We start from the raw sequence: 18,543 nt of genomic DNA on the forward strand, positions 1-18,543 counted from the left end.
ATGTCTCCAGGCAAACTGTTCCTTCACATAGCGTGGGGACTTGAGAGACTGCATGGGCTTCACGACATGAAGGTGGGCACAGAGAAGGAACGATCCAAGATGGCTGATCACTAACATCTCGGGATTGCAGCTCCCAGTGAAAGCGGAGAGAACGAGAGGACACCACACTTTCAGACAAATTTGTGTGGCTCACGGAGCAGAAGATTCCCAGTGGAGGAGCCCCACGGGTCGCCAGCACCTCTTGTGGCTGGTGCAGCGGTTTTGCCGGCACCTCGGCGCGGCAGCTCTTGGTGCAGAGTAAATGGGACTGGTTCCCCTCCTGACCGACGTTTGGAGCTCCGGGAAGGCAGAGTCGCCTATTACAGACTTAAGAAGGAAGCCAGACTGGAGATTCCCGGGCAGAAAAGCACCATCAGTCTTAACGCTGCTGTTTTGGCCGGCGAAGTGGGTTGCTCATATTTCGGCCCTGGGAATTAACAACTTGGACGTCCACTCAGAGACCTAATTTGAAAGTTGGTAATTACAAAGATGGCAGGTGGATAAATTTACAATGATGGGAAGAAACCAGCGTAAAAAGGCTGAGAATACTCAAAATCAGAACGCCTCTCCCTCTAAAGAGGATCACAGTTCCTCATCAACAAGGGAACAAGGTTTGATGGAGAACAACTGCATCCCTTTAACAGAATCCGGCTTCAGAAGATGGATAATAAGAAACTTCGGTGAATTAAAAGAACATGTTGTAGCCCAATGTAAAGAAACTAAGAACTTTGAAAAAAGGTTTGACGAAATCCTAATGAGAATAGACAATTTAGAGAGGAATATAAGTGAATTAATGGAACTGAAGAATACAATACAGGAACTCTGACAAGTATGCACAGGTTTAAACACTCGAATTGATCAAGCAGAAGAAAGGATATCAGAGGTCGAAGTCCAACTTAATGAAATGAAATGAAAAGACAAGATTAGAAAAAAAAGGATAAAAAGGAATGAGCAGTCTCCAAGAAATGTGGGACTATGTGAAAAGGCCAAATTTACGTTTGATAGGTGTACCTGAATGCGATGGAGAGAATGAATCCAAGCTGGAAAATATTCTTCAGGATATTATTCAGGAAAATTTTCCTAACCTAGCAAAGCAGGACAATATTCAACCCCAGGTAATACAGAGAACACCACAAAGATATTCCTCAAGAAGAGCAACCCCAAGGCATATAATCGTTAGATTCACCAGGGTTGAAACGAAGGAGAAAATACTAAGGGCAGCCAAAAAGAAAGGTCAGGTTACCCACAAAGGGAAGCCTGTCAGATTTACAGCAGATCTCTCAGCAGAAACTCTACAAGCCAGAAGAGAGTGAGGGCCAATATTCAACATCCTTAAAGAACAGAACTTTCAGCCCAGAATTTCATATCCAGCCAAACTAAGCTTCACAACTGAAGGAAAAATAAAATCTTTTATGAACAAGCAAGAACTCAGAGATTTTATTACCACCAGGCCTGCTTTACAAGAGCTTCTGAAAGAAGCATTACACATAGAAAGAAACAACCAGTATTAGCCTTTCTAAAAATATACCAAAAAGTAAAGAGCATCAACATAAAGAAGAATTTACATCAACGAATGGATAAAACAGCCAGTTAACATCAAATGGCAGTAATCCTAAATTTAGATCGACTAAATCCCCCAATCAAAAGATACAGCCAAAACCCGCCGGTATGCTACATCCAGACCCATTTCACATGCAAGCGTACACAAAGACTCAAAACAAAGGGATGGAGAAAGATTTACCAACCAAATAGAGAGCAAAAATAAATAAATAAATAAAAAGCAGGAGTTGCAATTCTCGTATCTGATAAAATAGATTTTAAAGCAACAAAGATATAGTGGTAAAAGGATCAATGCAACAACAAGAGCTAACGATCCTAACACCCAGATACATAGAGACTTAGACTCAATCAGACAGAAAATTAATAAGGATATCCAGGACTCGAACTCAGATCTGGAACAAGTAAATTTAATAAATATTTCTAGAGCTCTCCACTTTAAATACACAAAATATACATTCTTGTCAATACCACATCGCACCTACTCATAGGTTTAAATGAAATATTGATTGGCCATTATTAATACCCATTTTTTTTAGAATAAAGCAACATTTCCGTTCTCTCTCCCTCTTTTTCTTCTTCTTTCTTCCTCTCCTTCACTCCTTTTTTTTTTTTTCTTTCCTAGAAAAAAAAAGAAGGTGGGCACATTCTTGTCTGTCAGCTCCGGTGCTTAGGCACATGGATGTCCTTCTTGGCCACCATGACTCCCTCCTTAAAAAGGTGTTCATAAATGGCAGTCCCATTCTTCTTAAGCATCAACATCTTGGCAGTTGTAGGGGCTGGGGCTGGGGCCGGAAAAGAACTTGGGTATGTCTTAAAACCACTGAGATTACAAGGTAAACTTCATGTTATGTCTATTTTACTGCAATTTAAAAAAAGTTGAAATTCAACATCAGAACATGAAGTACTTTCCAATGAAGCCAAGGGTTGGATAAGAAATCTCTTTGCCACCACCACCACCACCCAGGGTTAAGACAGTCTTCCAAATGTGGAGTGTCATGTGCTTACAGTTGTAGGTCCTGGCGGTGTGGCAAATCGCCTTCCCTGAGAATGTCCTCCACGGTTCTGAGTTCAAGTTTCATGGGCTCATCTAGGACTAACAGCCACAGAGCCCTGGATGTCATTCCTAAAGTCTGACATCAGGCTGAATATAAACAACCTAGTGAAAATGACGACGTCCTTCTCCTTGATTTAAAACAGAGACACTATGGTTACTTTTTTAGTGTTTTAATGCATTATTTTAAAATTCAAGACAAATTTTTTTGAGGCAGAGTCTTGCTCTGTCACCCAGGCTGGAGTGCAGGGGTGTGATCGTAGCTTACTGCAGCCTCAACCTCCCAGACACAAGCGATCTGACCACTTCAGCCTCCGCGGGCAACTAGGACCTCAGGCAGTGCGCCGCCACACCAGCAGTGACGTTTTCTTTTCCAAGACAGGGTCTCACTCTATCACCCCGGCTGCAGCACAGTGGCATGATCTTGGTTCACTGCAACCTTTGCCTCCTGGCTTCAAGTGGTTCTTCCACCTCAGGCTCTCAAGTAGCTGGGACTACAGGTGCCCGCTGCCATGCCCAGCTAGTTTTTGTATTTTTAGTAGAGATGGGCTTTCACCATGTTGGCCAGGCTGATCTCGAACTCCTGACCTCAAGTGATCCCCCCACCTTCGCCTCCCAAAGTGCTTACATTACAGGCATGAGCCACTGGCGGGGGCCCAGCTGACAATTTGTCAAGTTGACCAAAATTTTGGCACTTTGTGTGTATTAAACACCCATTAAAATGGCCCAGGGAGGCCCAAGTTTGAGAGACATTTATTTGGTAGAAAGAGCATTGCACCAGGTGTGGTGGCTCAAGCCAAAGTGTTGTAATCCCAACACTCTCGGATCATTAAAGAGAAGCCTGGGCAACATGGAGAGACCCATCTCTATTGAAAAAAAAGAAAAAAATTAAAGAAAGCACTGGCCAGGCATGGTAGCTCAGCCTGTAATCCCAGCACTTTGGGAGGCCAAGGTGGGTGGATCATGCAGTCAGGAGATCGAGACCATCCTGGCTAACACAGTGAAACCCTGTCTCTACTAAAAATACAAAAAATTAGCTAGGTGTGGTGGCACATGCCTGTAGTCCCAGCTACTCAGGAGACTGAGGCAGGAGAATCACTTGAACCCAGGAGGGGGAGGTTGCAGTGAGTCGAGATCGTGCCACTGTGCTCCGGCCTGGGCAACAGAGACTCCATCTCAAAAAAAAAAAACAAAAGAAAAAAGAAAAAGAAAGCACTGAACTGTAGCCAGGAGCTCTAGATTCTAGTCCTGTTTTTGACCTTGGCTGTGTTAAACAACTTTCATAAGCCAGAGTTTCCTCATTTTAAAATGGATTGATGTTTTTTGTCCGGGCTTCCTCACAGGGCTTCTGTGACAAGCAGATGAGAAAATAGAGGCACAAATGCTTTGTAACCTATGAGGCTTTGTGCAAATGTGTGAAATGAAATACTCTTTTGAAAGTCCACCTGTCCCTCTGGCTTCCCTTTCTCTTGGTTCCTTTATGTATGTCTCTGCCAGATGCCAAACAACTGCTCCTCCCAACTTTGCATTTATACATCTGCCACCGCTTTGGGGAACAAGCGACTTGCCCTTGGTGAAGAAACGAGCCGCGTCTCCTAATCCTGCTCTAACTCTTCCTGGAGTCTCTCTCTCCATCTCCTGGGCCCCTCCTCTAGTTATGCAGAGGGAATGGGGCTTCCGATCAGCTTAGAGTTGCCCAATTCTCGCCCACTCAATGGACGTGGCCCCAAGCCCTGAATGCAGAGATCTGTCCCTTCACCCAGCTCCTTGTCCCAGCCTCCCAAGGAACCCCACATTTGAGATTCCATAAACAAAGACACTCCCACAACCCCCCACTGCTGCTGGCTGGGAAGCTTCGAGGAGTTCTGAGCCAGAAAAGGGAGAGGACAGCCCCACCCTGTAGACTCCACCCTCTAGGAATGGATTTATGCTTCACTGTTAGTGGGAACCATAGAAACCACAGATGACTGTGAGTCAGTAGATGGTAAACAGGACTCTTTACAAACAGAGGTTGCCCAGGGCAACCCTGGGAAGGTGAGGCCCTGGGTTCTGTGGTTTGGCCTCTGAGAACCTCCTAGCACCCTAGAACTCCCAGACAGAATGTTAGGTAATGCTAACAAGCACAGATCAATCATTTGTACAGGTAAGTCCTTCTGGGGTTCCTATTCCAGAGGCCCCAGCACCCTAAGCTCCCCCATCCAGAGCTTCTTTCCATTCCTCAAACTTACCACACGGTCTCTTGGCTCTTGGCTTTCCTACCCAAGCCCGACTCCTTGAAATTCTCTTCCCTCTTCCTACTCAGAAAATACCTATTCATTCTCCAGACTCAGCTTAAATATCAGGACCCTGGCATAAATGTCCCTGATCCCTGAATGTGTCAGAAACCCCAGAAAAGAGGGCCAGGCTTGGTGTCTCATGCCTGTAATGCCAACACTTTGGGAGGCTGAGGTGGGCAGATCACTTGAGGTCAGGAGTTGAAGACCAGCCTCTCCAACATGGCAAAGCCCTGTCTCTACTAAAAATACAAAAATGAGCTTGGTGGGGCGGCGGTCACCTGTAATCCCAGGCACTCAGGAGGCTGAGGCCGGAGAATTGCTTGAACCCAGGAGGTGGAGGTTGCAGTGGGCCAACGTCTCACCACTGCACTCCAGTCTGGGTGACAGAGCAAGACCCCAGAAGAAATGGGATCTTACTTCTCCCCGACATAGAATGAAGATGGAGCACTTTCTATGGAGGTGATGCAGGGCCGGGGTCCTAAGCTCCTTCCCGCTGTGCCAGCCCTAGGGCAAGTCTCTCAGCCTCAAGGTCTAGGACAGCAGCATCTCCTGACAAACAGTAGGACAGAGACTGGAACAAGATAAGAACAAAGTAGGGGAGGGGCCAAGGGCTGATGCTGGCTGGCGTCCCACCAGCCTTTTGCCATGAGTCACCCTTCTGCTACTTTATAAAAGAGAGGTGGACCTCTTCTATCGGTGGCAGGCAAGAGCAGGGTAGTAGAAACTGTTCCCTGCCCACCACCAAGGCAGGGAATAGATGGTACATTGTCCGTAGACAATTGTAAAAGAGTAACCAACCCAAAGCTCTTGGTTATCCCCTCAGCCAGCAATCCTAAACAATGTCAGTGATAAAACATTCCTCCCTCAAAAAGTATTTTATTGGTCCAAGTTCTAAATATAAATAAATGCTGTCATTACCACTGAGTTTTAATAATGTGTGAACTTCGGCCAGGCGAAATGACTCACGCCTGTAATCCCAGCACTTTGGGAGGCTGAGATAGGTGGATCACCTGAGGTTAGGAGTTCGAGACCAGTCTGGCCAACCTGGTGAAACCCCCATCTCTACTGAAAAATAAAAAAGTTAGCCAGGCGTGGTGGTGCATGCCTGTAATCCTAGCTACTTAGGAGGCTGAGGCAGGAGAATCACTTGAACCTGGGAAGCAGAGGTTGCAGTGAGCCAAGATCAAGCCACTGCACACCAACCTGGGTAACAGAGTGAGACTCTGCCTCAAAAATAAGTAAACAATATGTGAACTTCAAGTTAACTTGTTTTTATGACTGTGCATTTAAAAAACATTATCTCCTATGCAGAATTTAAAGCTGAAAGCTCCAGTTATACAGTGGGCCCCTGACACCCGCAGACTCAGCTACATGGGTTCCTTCCTCCTGAGTCCTCCTAGCTCCCTGCAGGCTGGCCAGTGCCTCCGTTCCTGTGGGACTGCTACAGAAGCAGGGGCGTGGGAGAGCCAGAGTGACGCCATTTTACAATCAACTCCATCTTTTTTTTTTTTAATTGAAAAACAGGATCTCCCCATGTTGCCCAGCTGGTCTCAACTCCTGGTCTTAAGTGATCCTCCTGCCTCGGCCTCCCAAAGTGCTGGGATTATAGGTATGAGCCACGGCACCTGGCCAATAAATTCCATCTTAAAACTAGAAAGGCACATACCTTGCTGGTCACAGTCTGTAGTCATGGGGTGTTTATAGTTGAGGAAACAGTCTAAAGATCCTTACAAAGACACACTCCAACAACAGTGGAGAGTCCGCATGTCCCAACACCCATATCAACAGATGCTCTGAAGATAATCATAGTTATACTTTGATGTATTAATACTTACATCTTGGGCCAGGCGCAGTGGTTCACACCTGTAATCTCAGAACTTTGGGATGCCCAGGTGGGCAGATCCCCTGAGGTCAGGAGTTCGAGACCAGCCTAGCCAACATGGTGAAACCCTGTCTCTACTAAAAAATACAAAAAAAAAATTAGCTGGGCTTGGTGGTGGTCACCTGTAATCCCAACTACTTGGGAGGCTGAGGCCAGAGAATTGCCTGAACCCTGGAGTCGGAGGTTGCAATGAGCCAAGATTGAGCCATTGCACTCCAGCCTGGGCGACAGAGCAATACTCCATCTAAAAATAAAAAATATTTTGCTATCATTTATCAATTACTTCTCTGCTCATTTATTTATTCCTACCATGTTCTTAGATTAACTTACCACTGAGATATGATTTTGCTATAAATAATGCATTGAACAATTATGAATACATCTTTTAGAAACCTCCAACTTACTAGTGATATAATATCTTCTTTTCTTATTAATTTGCTCTGAACCCTAGTTATTCTAGCAATAAATAATTTTCCATCCATTTGGTGCATTCTATTACATCAAAAACGCAAACTATGTTTACAATATATCAGGTAATGTTCGAACTAAGCACTTTATATACTAATTCATTTGGTCCTTACCACAACCATATGACGTAGACAGAAATATTGTGAAGATTCTGTGGCACAAAGAGAATAACCTGCCCAAAACCACACAGCCCCTAAGTAGCAAAACCAAGATTCAGACCAAGGCTGCCTAAATCCACACATGAACCAAACCCCCACACATGTTGCCTCTCCTTGAAAAAATGTTGGGGTGCAGGGAAAGCTCTGTCCATCTCACTGAAGAAGAATACAATCTCAATTAAATTTTTCTTTTTAAATTGAATATATATTTTAAATATATTTCTGCTAGCCTGGATAACATAGTGAAACTTCATCTCTACGAAAATTACAAAAATTAGCTGGGTGCAGTGGCAGGTGCCTATGGTTCCATGTACCTGGGAAGCTGAGGTGGGAGGATCACTTGAGTCCAGGAAAGTCAAGGCTGCAAGTGAGCCATGATCCTGCCGCTGCATTCCAGCCTGGGCAACACAGCAAAACCTTGTTTCCAAAAAAAAAAAAAAAAAAAAAAAATATATATATATATATATATATATATATATATATACACACACATATTTTTTGTTGAGACCTTGTCTCAAAAAAAAAAAATTCTGTTGGTAGTGGTAACAGGTCCAAAGTTTGACGGCAATACAGTCTTAAGGAACATATCTGCTTTTTTTGAGATGGAGTCTCTGTCGCGAGGCTGGAGTGCAATAGCGCAGTCTTGGCTCACTGCAACCTCCGCCTCCCAGGTTCAAGTGATTCTCCTGCCTCAGCCTCTGGAATAGCTGGGATTACAGGTGCCCACCACCATGCCCAGCTAGTTTTTGTTTTTTGTTGTTAGTAGAGATGGCATTTCACCAGGTTGGCCAGGATGGTCTCAAATTCCTGACTTCAGATGATCCACTGGCCTCAGCCTCCCAAAGTGTTGGGATTACAGGTGTGAGCCACCACAGCCAGCCTCAAGAACATACCTGCTTTTATCCTATTGGCCAGATCTTGCTACATAGTCACCTGTATCCACTCCCCACAGGTTAGTTCCAGGAAATCTAATTCTAAAATGGGGATATGAATGTAAGAGGTCAATTTGAAAGTCTCTTGAATTTGACCCTTGTGGAGAAATTAAACCGAATTAGGCAGAGGAGAAAGCAGGGACATGATGTAGTCATCCAGTCCCTAGCCACAGGCAGCTCTGAATCTGAAGCTAGGATGGCCCTGCAGAGTTGCCCCCAACAGCAGCAAGGGGCCAGACTTTCACACTTCCACATTAGCCAGTCAATGGCTACAGGCGGCCCCAGGAAAGGGAGCAGAACCCTGGGTGAAGCAGCTCTTCAGCAGAAGCAGTCACTGGGAGAAGAGCCTCGTCTGAAGCTATCAACAGTGTCCACTACATTTCCATTTTACTGACAAGGAAGTTGAGGTATATAGCAGGCAGCTGGGTGTGGTGGCTCATGCCTGTAATCCCAGCACTTTGGGAGGCCAAGGTGGGTAGATAACTTGAGGTCAGCAGTTCCAGACCAGCCTGGCCAACAATGTGAAACCTGTCTCTACTAAAAATACAAAAATTAAGGCTGGGCTCAGTGGCTCACGCCTGTAATCCCAGCACTTTCGGAGGCTGAGGCAGGAGGATCACAAGGTCAGGAGTTCGAGACCAGCCTGGCCAATATGGTGAAACCCCATCTCTACTAAAAATACAAAAATTAGCCAGGTGTGGTGGCAGGCACCTGTAGTCCCAGCTACTTGAGAGACTGAGGCAGGAGAATTGCTTGAACCTGGGAAGCAGAGGTTGCAGTGAGCAAAGATCGCAGCACTACACTCCAGCCTGGGCAACAGAGCGAGACTCCATCTCAAAAAGAAAAAATGTACAAAAATTAGCCAGGCATGGTGGCATGTGCCTGTACTCCCATCAGCTCAGGAGGCTGAGGCAGAAGGATGGCCTGAGCCCAGGAGACGGAGGTTGCAGTGAGCTGAGATCATGCCACTGAACTCCATCCTGGGCAACAGAGCAAGACCTTGTCTCAAAAACAAAAAAGTATAGCAGGATCACAGAGCTAGTAAATGGTTGTATCCATTCTTTAACACCACATAAGTGCTGCATAACAAGTACCCACAAAATATCTACTGACAGCTTAATAACAATACAAATGTACCTTTTTTTTTTTTTTGAGACGGAGTTTCGCTCTTGTTACCCAGGCTGGAGTGCAATGGCGAGATCTCGGCTCACCGCAACCTCCGCCTCCTGGATTCAGGCAATTCTCCTGCCTCAGCCTCCTGAGTAGCTGGGATTACAGGCACGCGCCACCATGCCCAGCTAATTTTTTGTATTTTAGTAGAGACGGGGTTTCACCATGTTGACCAGAATGGTCTCGATCTCTTGACCTCATGATCCACCCGCCTAGGCCTCCCAAAGTGCTGGGATTACAGGTGTGAGCCACCGTGCCCGGCCTACAAATGTACTTTTGCACAGCAATCAATAGGGTTGGCTAAGTCACTCTGCTGATTTGGTCCAAGTTAGTGAGATTTTATCTGGGCTCCCTTGTGTGTTTGCGGCTCTGGGCCAGCTTTCCTCTGCTGGGTCTAGGATGGCATCAGCTAGGATGACTTGCTGTCCTGCACGTGGTCTCTTGTCCTCCTGACCTTGTTCCTCATCATGGTGGGAAGCTTCCAAGACAATGAATGTGGGCAGAGCCTTTGGAGCCCCAAGACTAGAACAAGTCCATCATTCTACCACATTCTATTGGCCAAAGCAAATCACAAGGCCGAGTGCGGAGTCAGTGCCGGAGGATCTTAACAAATGGTATAGACGTTCAGAGCATGAAAAAGCAGGGACGACCCACCACAGTGATGGAGCCCGAATGCAAACTCCAGAGACCTTACTCCTAGAGGTCTTACTCCACAGCCATTTCCCAAGCAAATCTTTAATTAGTATCTAAGTCAAGTTTCACCTACCTGGGCACTCTGAAAGAGCAAGGCCCTGCTTTTAAGGAGTTTACAGCCTAGATGAGGTGAAGCATCACACACCCTGAAAGTCTGCTAACAAGAAAGGCAAGGCAAATGGTAAGAGGGGCCAGCGCCCACAGGAATCAGGGGCAGGGAAGGGACTGTGGACCAGCTTGGTCCAGGACTGTCTGGGCAGAGATTTTTCCAGGTCTTGCAGGATGTGCAGAGTTGAGTCAGATGGTAAGGAGGGGTTAATACCCACACCTCTCCTCCTCCTACCCCAGGTACTGATGGAGGGAAGGGAAGGAAAAGAGACAGAATTTAGAGCCTGTGACGAAAGTAGTTTTCTCTTCTTTTTCTTTCTTTCTTTTCTTTTTTTTGAGACAGGGTCTTGCTCAGTTGCCCAGACTTGAATGCAGTGGCACAATCTCGGCTCACTGCAACTTCTGCCTCCTAGGTTCAAGCAACTCTCCTGCCTCAGCCTCCCAAGTAGTTGGGATTACAGGTGTGTGCCACCATGCCTGGCTAATTTTTTATATTTTTAGTAGAGATGGGGTTTCACCATGTTGCTTAGGCTGGTCTCGAACTCCTGAGCTCAGATGACCCACCCACTTTGGCCTCCCAAAGTGCTGGGATTACAGGCATGAGCCACTGTGCCTGGCCAGAAAGTAGTTTTCTAAATCCCCTCTCCGTTGTCCCCTCAGCCCCTTAGGGTTTTCTTTTATCTGCCTTGGCCATGCACGGGGAGCCCAGCATGCCAAGTACAACCATATTTCATTATTACATGGATTTACTATCCTCTTCTTGAGGCCCATAGGCAAAACATCTTTGTTTTGCTGAGCAGGTCAGACAAGATTACCAAAAGAAGGCAAGGGTAGATGGATCCATAAAGGAAAGGGAATGGAGCCACGGGAAGAGGAAGATCAGGAAGAGGGTTTGGAAGGAGACAGAAGTGGGAGTGGGAGAGAAGAGTACTGAATGGATACTACTGGGAAAAATATTTGGGGAAAAGAGGATTGAAGATACATGTTAAGAAACAACACTGTATGGTGAGCAGCAGAGCCCTGAACCAGGGCTCTAGGCAGCAGCCTTCAGTAAAGACAAGCCCTGGCCAGCAGCCTTCAGTAAATACTTCTCAAAGCTTTAAGGAGTTAGATTTTTTGTGTATTCAAATGCTGAGATGACCTTTAGGGCTGAAACAAGGCAGTTGGCTTTATCTGGTTTCCTTTCCATACACCAGGCTTACCTAGAGCAACTTGTTTATTGTCCTATTGGATAGTAGTTAAAGGCACCAGCTCAGGAGTGAGACAATTGAGTTCAAACCTTGACCTTTTTTCTTGCTAACTTTGTCATCTTGAACATGTCATATAACCTCTCTGAGCCTGTTTCCTCCTCTGTGATAGGAGTATGATAATATCTATCTCCTAGGATTTTTTTGAAGGTTAAATAAAATAAAACATATAAACTACGTACCTTACACATTTTATTATTGCTTTAATAAAATGTTAGCTCTGGCAGGGTGCAGTGGCTCATGCCTATAATTTGAGCACTTTGGGAGGCCAAATCAGGAAGATCCCTTGATGCCAGGAATTCAAGTCAAGCCTGGGCAGACAGGGAGACCCCCTTCTCTACAAAAAATTAAAAATTAGCCAGGTGTGGTGGCACACACCTGTGGTCCCAGCTACTTGGGAGGCTGAGAGGGGAGGATCACTTGAGCCCAGGAGGTTGAGGCTGCAGAGAGCCATGATCGCACCACTGTACTCCAGCCTGGATGACAGAGCAAGACCCTGTCTCAAAAAAAAAAAGTTAGCTATTGTTGTTATGACAATAATCCAATGATCCCCAAATTCAGTTATTTTATCCTCATTTTATATACAAGGACAGTGAAATAGACAAATCAAATCGAGCTGCCCTGAAAGTCTGATGAAGGGCTTCCCTATGAACAAAGACCCTGGCATGAGACAGGGATGGCTCCAAGCCTCTGAGCCCTGCACCATGCATTTGTACTCTAAAAACAGCAAACCAACAAGTGCATGAGCAGAACGGGAGGCAGAAATCCGTAACTGAAGGTCATTTAGGCAGGCAGAAATGACTAATGCAAAATTAAGGTAGAAACCAGGCAAAATGGATGCAAAGTCAGAGGCAACATCTGTCCTACATGCTCACAGTGGTCTGCTTGGCAGCTGGTGGCTGGACCAAATGTCCGCTCTAAAGCCTTGTTAGATGTAGGAATTGAGCCAGCTTTTCCACATCCTGGCTTTGTCACCTTGGTCATGTTATTTTACCTCCGAGACTCAGTCTTGCGCCAACTAAGTGGGATGATCCCAGTAGCACCTGCCTCTTGGGTTGTAAGGAGAAGTGTGGAACGATGTCTTCTGAGCATCCTACCCAGTGCCTGGGGCACAGGATGGTTCCTCAGACCTTGTTGTCTGCCTGTATGAACCCAAACTGAGAACGTGGTCTCTGAAGGAAGGTAAAAGGATCCAGGACTTCTAAACCTGCTAAAACGACTGGAACTGTGGTTCAGTTACCCAAAGAGGGGTTCATGATAGAGAAGGGTATTCGGCAGAGCATGAGGAAATTACATTTAAGCTGGAGGTATCTGGGTCAGAGATGAGAAAGAACTTCCTGAAAGTCAGGTTTGTCGAATTAAATTAGAAATGATGATTTAAGACTGTTGAGCTGCTACTGTCTACTCTAAGAGGAAAACCAGCCCATCTTCTTGGGCTGGGCAAGGTGTGCCATAATGAGATGGGCCCAGACAGTCAGCCACCCAGGGCAAATGGGCCTCAAAATACATGTGCCACAGGTGAGGGCTGGCTGTGACCCTGGATGAAGTGACAAGGGCCAGAGTTAGAAGACAACAGAGTTAGAAGTTGGCCATGGGGGAAGGGCTGTTCTAGCTTTGAAGACACTGGCAAGGATTGACCCAGAGGCTTAAACTGCCTAGGTGCGCGTATGTTTGAGTCATCGTCAGGTGGAAGAAACCTGAGAGGACCCAGTGTCAGTGCAGACCCGAGGGAGGGAGCCAAATGACCACTGGAGGGAAGGGGGCTTGAAGGAAGTGACGGCACTCCCTGAGCAGAGCCACCTGAACGAAGGCATTGACCCTGGAGGAAGCATTGCTAGAGGTGTTGGGCACAGGCAGGAGCCATTTGCCAAGGCACTAGCCCGTGCTCCTGCATGGGGAGGCATGTGGGACTGTTAGACCACTTGAGGCCCATCGATTCAGGAAGGCCAGGCCTTGGGGGATTGTACACTCCTGCCCCAAAGACCAAGACAAATCTCATTGCATTTCCAGGGGAGGCTACTACGGGAGGCCATGGCTGTCAGGTGCCCTGGGGCAAAGATAGAAAGCCAAGAAATAAAACTCCTCTGGACGTCATTCACTTTGGATATGCCCTTGTAATTCCTGAAGGCCTGAGCTGCATGGAAAGAGAGAAGGATGGGGAACATTCCCACAGCTGGGAAATTCAGTGCCATCACCTCATTGTCACCTGCTAAGGAACCTGCTGGGGCTCCTGAGCCATAAAGGCCCTACAGGTCTGCTTAAGATTCCACAGCCCCTCTCTTTCTCTCCCCATCCCTCTGCCTCCTCTCCTCTCTCTCCCGCTTCCTCCTCCTTCCCTCTCCCTCTGTCTCTCTCTCTCTCTCCTTCTCTCAAGAGGCCCTCTCTCTCTCTCCACCCTCACCCTCCCTTTCTCCCCCTAAAAAAAAAAAGATTCCACAGCCCTTGGTTGGGCGGGGTGGATCACTCTTGTAATACCAACACTTTGGGGGGCTGAGGCTGGCAGATCATGAGGTCAAGATATTGAGACCACCCTGCCAACAAAGTGAAACCCTGTCTCTACTAAAAATACAAAAATTAGCTAGCATGGTGGCACACACCTGTATATAGTTCCAGCTACTCTAAGGCTGAAGCAGGAGAATCATTTGAACCCAGGAGGCAAGGGTTGCAGTGAGCTGAGTTCATGCCACTGCACTCCAGCCTGGTGACAAAGAGAGACTCCATCTCAAAAAAAAATAATGAAATAATATAAAAAAGATTCCACAGCCCTTGGTCCAGGCCCTTTTTCTCCTTCTCTACCCAGCCGACTGCTACTCAACCTTCGAGTCCCAGAACAAAGCTTGCCTCCTCTAGAAGCTATCCCTGGCTCCCCTTTGTAGTAACTGGTCCCTTCAACGTGTTCCTGCAGCTCCCAGTTTATCCCTCCTGTGTCTAACCTCAATATCAATACTCTGTTCACCCAGTGTTCTGTTTACTATAGGGCATGCCATCATGATGGCATGCTCCTGTAGTCCCAGCTACTCAGGAGGCTGAGGTGGAGAGGTCTAGGCTCAGAGAGCTGTGATGGTGCTACTGCACTCCAGGCTGGGTGACAGAGGGAGACCCTGTCTCAAAAAAGGAAAAAAATTCCACAGCTGCCCTGGGGCCATATGTCAGAAGGGTGCGTCAGAGATCCAGGCATCTGACTGGAAGGTAAACCACCATAAATCCCAAGAAGGTAGATCCACCTGCTGGTCTTCTAGTCACTTTCCCCATCAGCTCCACCAGAGGCAAAGGCCCTACATGCTCAGGGTCCCAGTCTTGGCTCAGTGCAAGAAAAGTGACAGACAAACATTTCACACTAAGGCAGAAAGAGCCCTCTTTCCCCTGGGGCAGACATTGCTAAGCCATCTTAGCATTCTTTCTGCCCAGCCAGCCACAGAATCCTTCTTAAATTAATATTCTAGGAAAGCACCACCAATCAGAATTGGCTTGCAATCCAGGATCTGGGAGAATTTGGAATTTAAAAAAAAGAAAAAGAAAAAAGAATTGGCCTGCAAGGTAAACTTCCATGGTATGTTTCTCCTAACGGGGAGGAACCTCGGGGCGCACGACAGATGTGCTGATGCTGCAGTAATCAAGCAAATGCGAAACTGAAATGACGGAAGAATTCCAGGGATCTAAACAGCAAAGGTGGGTCCTTTGGGCAGGGATAGAACAGTACAAGCAAGTCCATCTGGAAATCATTCGATCTGGGTCCTCCAGCAGGTAATTCAGTTCAATTTCCAAACACTATGCCAGTCCTGTGTTTGCCAGTCCCTGCCCTCAGCATAGGTGGTATAGGTAAATATCAACAGCAGTAGGCAGAACAAGAGTGATTGGTGACTTTTAAAGAAACATAGCCGCCAAAGCAGTTGCAAGCAGGGAGGAAAGTGATCAGCCTGGCCGTGGGATTATTAAGAAAGGCTTCCTGAGGGAGGCAGTGAGGAAAGACCTCGAAGGAGGTAAGTGAAGTGGGAGGACAAGGCACCAAGCTGAGGGGAACAGCTTGAGCAAAGGCATGAAGTCGGCTGGGCGCGTGGCTCATGCCTGTAATTCCAGCACTTTGGGAGGCCAAGGTGGGCAGATCACCTGAGGTCGGGAGTTTGAGACCAGCCTGGCCAACATAGTGAAACCATGTCTCTACTAAAAATATAAAAATTAGCCAGGCACGGTGGCGTGTGCCTGTAATCCCAGCTACTCAGGAGGCGGAAGCCAGGGAGGCTGGAACCCAGGAGGCAGAGGCTGCAGTGGGCCACTATCAAACCACTGCACTCTAGTCTGGGCGACAGAGCAAAACTCCATCTCAGGGGAAAAAAAAAAAGGCATGGAGCCAGGAAAGCCGAGGGAGATCCAGAAAATGGGGACACATCTGGGGATTGAGTAGGGAAGTGTAACAGGTCAAACTGGAGGTCCTGAAAGGCCATCAGGAGGGTTCGTCCTCCTAAGTCACTTCCCAGAGATCACTGGCTTGGAAGATGGGATGTTCCCAGGGAGCCAATGGTGGGGGGGCGCTCAGAAGGCCTTTAGGGAAGTCTGCCCTCCTCCAATTTCTTTTTAAACATGCTCTTCCCTCCTCCGGAAATGTCCTTTCCTCCTCCTCAGGCCAGCTGTCTGCTACTCATCCTTCAAGTCCCAACGCAAGCTTGCCTCCTCCAGAAGCCATTCCTGGCCGGACGTAGTAACTGGTCCCTTCAAAGCGTTCCCACAGCTCCCGACTTACTCATTCTATGTCTAACTTAAATGTCAGTGCTCTGTTCTCCCATCTGCCTCCTCATTAGTCTGTAATCGCTAGAAGTCAGGACCTGTCTGATTCTTTTCTATATTCCTACTGTCTTGCACATTGCCAGTAAGTGTGGAAGGAAGGAGGGAGGGGAGGAAACGGGAGGCAGCAGTTCTGGCCTGAGGTGCCGGTGGCTATGCCCTTGGCTGGCCTCCTGGTATTCATCTGCCTCACATGACCTGGGGCATCCCTGCTTGAACCCTCAGTTTCTCCCTCGCTCTGGACAGGGAGGACACGGCTCCCATTAGCTGACTCCTGTTACTAGTGCCTGTTAGTCCCTCATTAGCCCAGATGGTCCCCACTCCTGCCCTGACATTCCTGCCTGGTGAGCCCCTTATGCCAACCCCATAGGGACCCCCCATGCCAAGTCCAGACAGTTATCCTCAGGTTGCTGTGGGACAGAAGCATTTGATCCTCAGAGCTCTGACCGTGGAAAGACACTTTACCATCAGTTATAGGGTCAATGTGGGGGGCCTGGTGAGGCGCACCTTACCTGGGAGAAAGTGAGGGATATGCCTCAAGCTAGGGATGTGAGGAAAGACTAGGACCACCAGGAATAGAGAGAAGTATCCAGGTGGCATACTGTGGTCCAAGGACCAGGTGGCCCCTAGCCTCACTTGGTAGAGGCCAAGCCTCTAGCCTCCCAATTCTTTAGATTTCATCCAGCTCTCTGAGAGTGCTCCTCTCAGTCTGCCACAGGAGTGTGCTCTCCACAGCACAGAAGGGATTGTGGAAACAGAGACTGTGAGAGCAGCAGAAGAGAAGAAAGAGAACACAGGAGGCCCGCCTCCCAGCCCACACACCCGTGCCTGGCCACACCTCTGGCTTCTAGACTCCAGCTTTCCCAGGGAACCTCTGCTCCCAGGGAGGCTGAAGATAGGCCCTGGGGCAGTGGTGGGTGGAGATTGGACCTTAGGGCCTTGAGGGAAGTGAAAGGGTTAACTCTCCCCAGTCCACTGGGCCAGTCTAGCCAGCTCACCCCAGAGCACTGTAAGCCCAGGCATGTCTGGTGCTCTCTCAAGTTCATTTTCCCTCTTACTCCTCAATCCTCCTTCTCACTCCTTCTGGGAGACACTGGGAGGAGTGGGAGGAGAAGCTAGGGGCCCTTGACACCAGCTGTCTTTGGGGTGTCATTTAATACTGTTCATAATCACCACCTCCTGGCTTATTAACTCTTTCCCTCATGGCTACTCTTGTCATTCCTGGATCTCTCTCTCTCTCTCTCTCTCTCTCTGTCTAGCTCTCACAACACACACACACACACACACACACACACACACACACACAGAGTGAATGGGGAAGAGGGAAGGGCTAGGAACTAGGCAAACTCCGGTTTCTCCTGTCCCACCCGACTTCACCCCCGAAAACTGGTCCCACCACCAGCTGGGAGGCAGGAGCAGGAGACAGGCTGGTTCAGGGAGCCGGAAGAACAGAGAGGCTTCTGAACCAGCAGGACAATCACCCAACAGCAAGCTCAGAGAAAGAGAACCCCGGAGGGCAGATCTGAGGATGGACACAGGGAATACAAAATTAGAAACTGTCCAATGATATAGATTCCTCCTCCAAGCGAAATAGAATCACCAGAGTCCAAATGAGGATTAGAACACTCTGATCATGTATGCGTTTCATATGCTAGAAAGGAGAGAGGAATAGAGACCCCCTTCCCCGAGCAACCCAAGAACATTCTGCTTCTGAAAGTGTTTCCTGAACTTCAGGATGCTCTGCAGAAGTAAGGAGCCGAATCAATCACTGTCAAGTTCACTGGCAGGACATAAACCTCAGGCAGGGTGAGGGAGTGGGAGCCTCAGACCTGCCGTCTGCCCACTACAGGATCTTGGGCTTCATGGTTGTAAGATTATAATGACCGCACATCCACAGCACGCTTCTGCGTCAAATACCCAGTGCTTCCATCAGACGAGGTGCCATGATCTGGAGAAGTGAAAAGGTGGGGAAACGGAAGCAGGAGGATCGCTTGAGCCCAGGAGTTGGAGACCAGCCTGGGCCACACAGCAAGATCCTGTCTCTATTTTCTTTTTAAAAAATCAAATTTAAAAATAAAAAATAAAGGATATAAAGTGTGGTTCTTTCCGCAATGCCCAGCACGTGTAGGTCCTTCCATATCATCTTTTTTTTTTGAAACAGAGTCTTGCTCTGCCGCCTA

General features: G+C 47.5%; 1 long non-coding RNA gene across 3 annotated transcripts; it reads left to right on the forward strand.

Moving 5' to 3' along the window:
• The first annotated feature begins 4,715 nt into the window (after window positions 1-4,715).
• Window positions 4,716-18,434, forward strand: LOC118144101 (uncharacterized). 3 transcript variants are annotated; one of them, XR_004728606.3, is made up of 4 exons: window positions 4,716-4,793; window positions 13,595-13,836; window positions 15,028-15,253; window positions 18,213-18,434. It is a non-coding gene; the product is annotated as an uncharacterized LOC118144101 (long non-coding RNA). The 3 variants fall into 3 exon arrangements; XR_004728607.3 differs by having other exon boundaries at window positions 18,261-18,434; XR_004728605.3 differs by lacking the exon at window positions 18,213-18,434 and adding an exon at window positions 16,205-16,395.
• Window positions 18,435-18,543: the final 109 nt, after the last annotated feature.

The sequence above is a fragment of the Callithrix jacchus genome, chromosome 9, assembly GCF_049354715.1.
Source record: "Callithrix jacchus isolate 240 chromosome 9, calJac240_pri, whole genome shotgun sequence".
In the NCBI taxonomy this organism is placed as follows: Eukaryota; Metazoa; Chordata; class Mammalia; order Primates; family Cebidae; genus Callithrix; species Callithrix jacchus.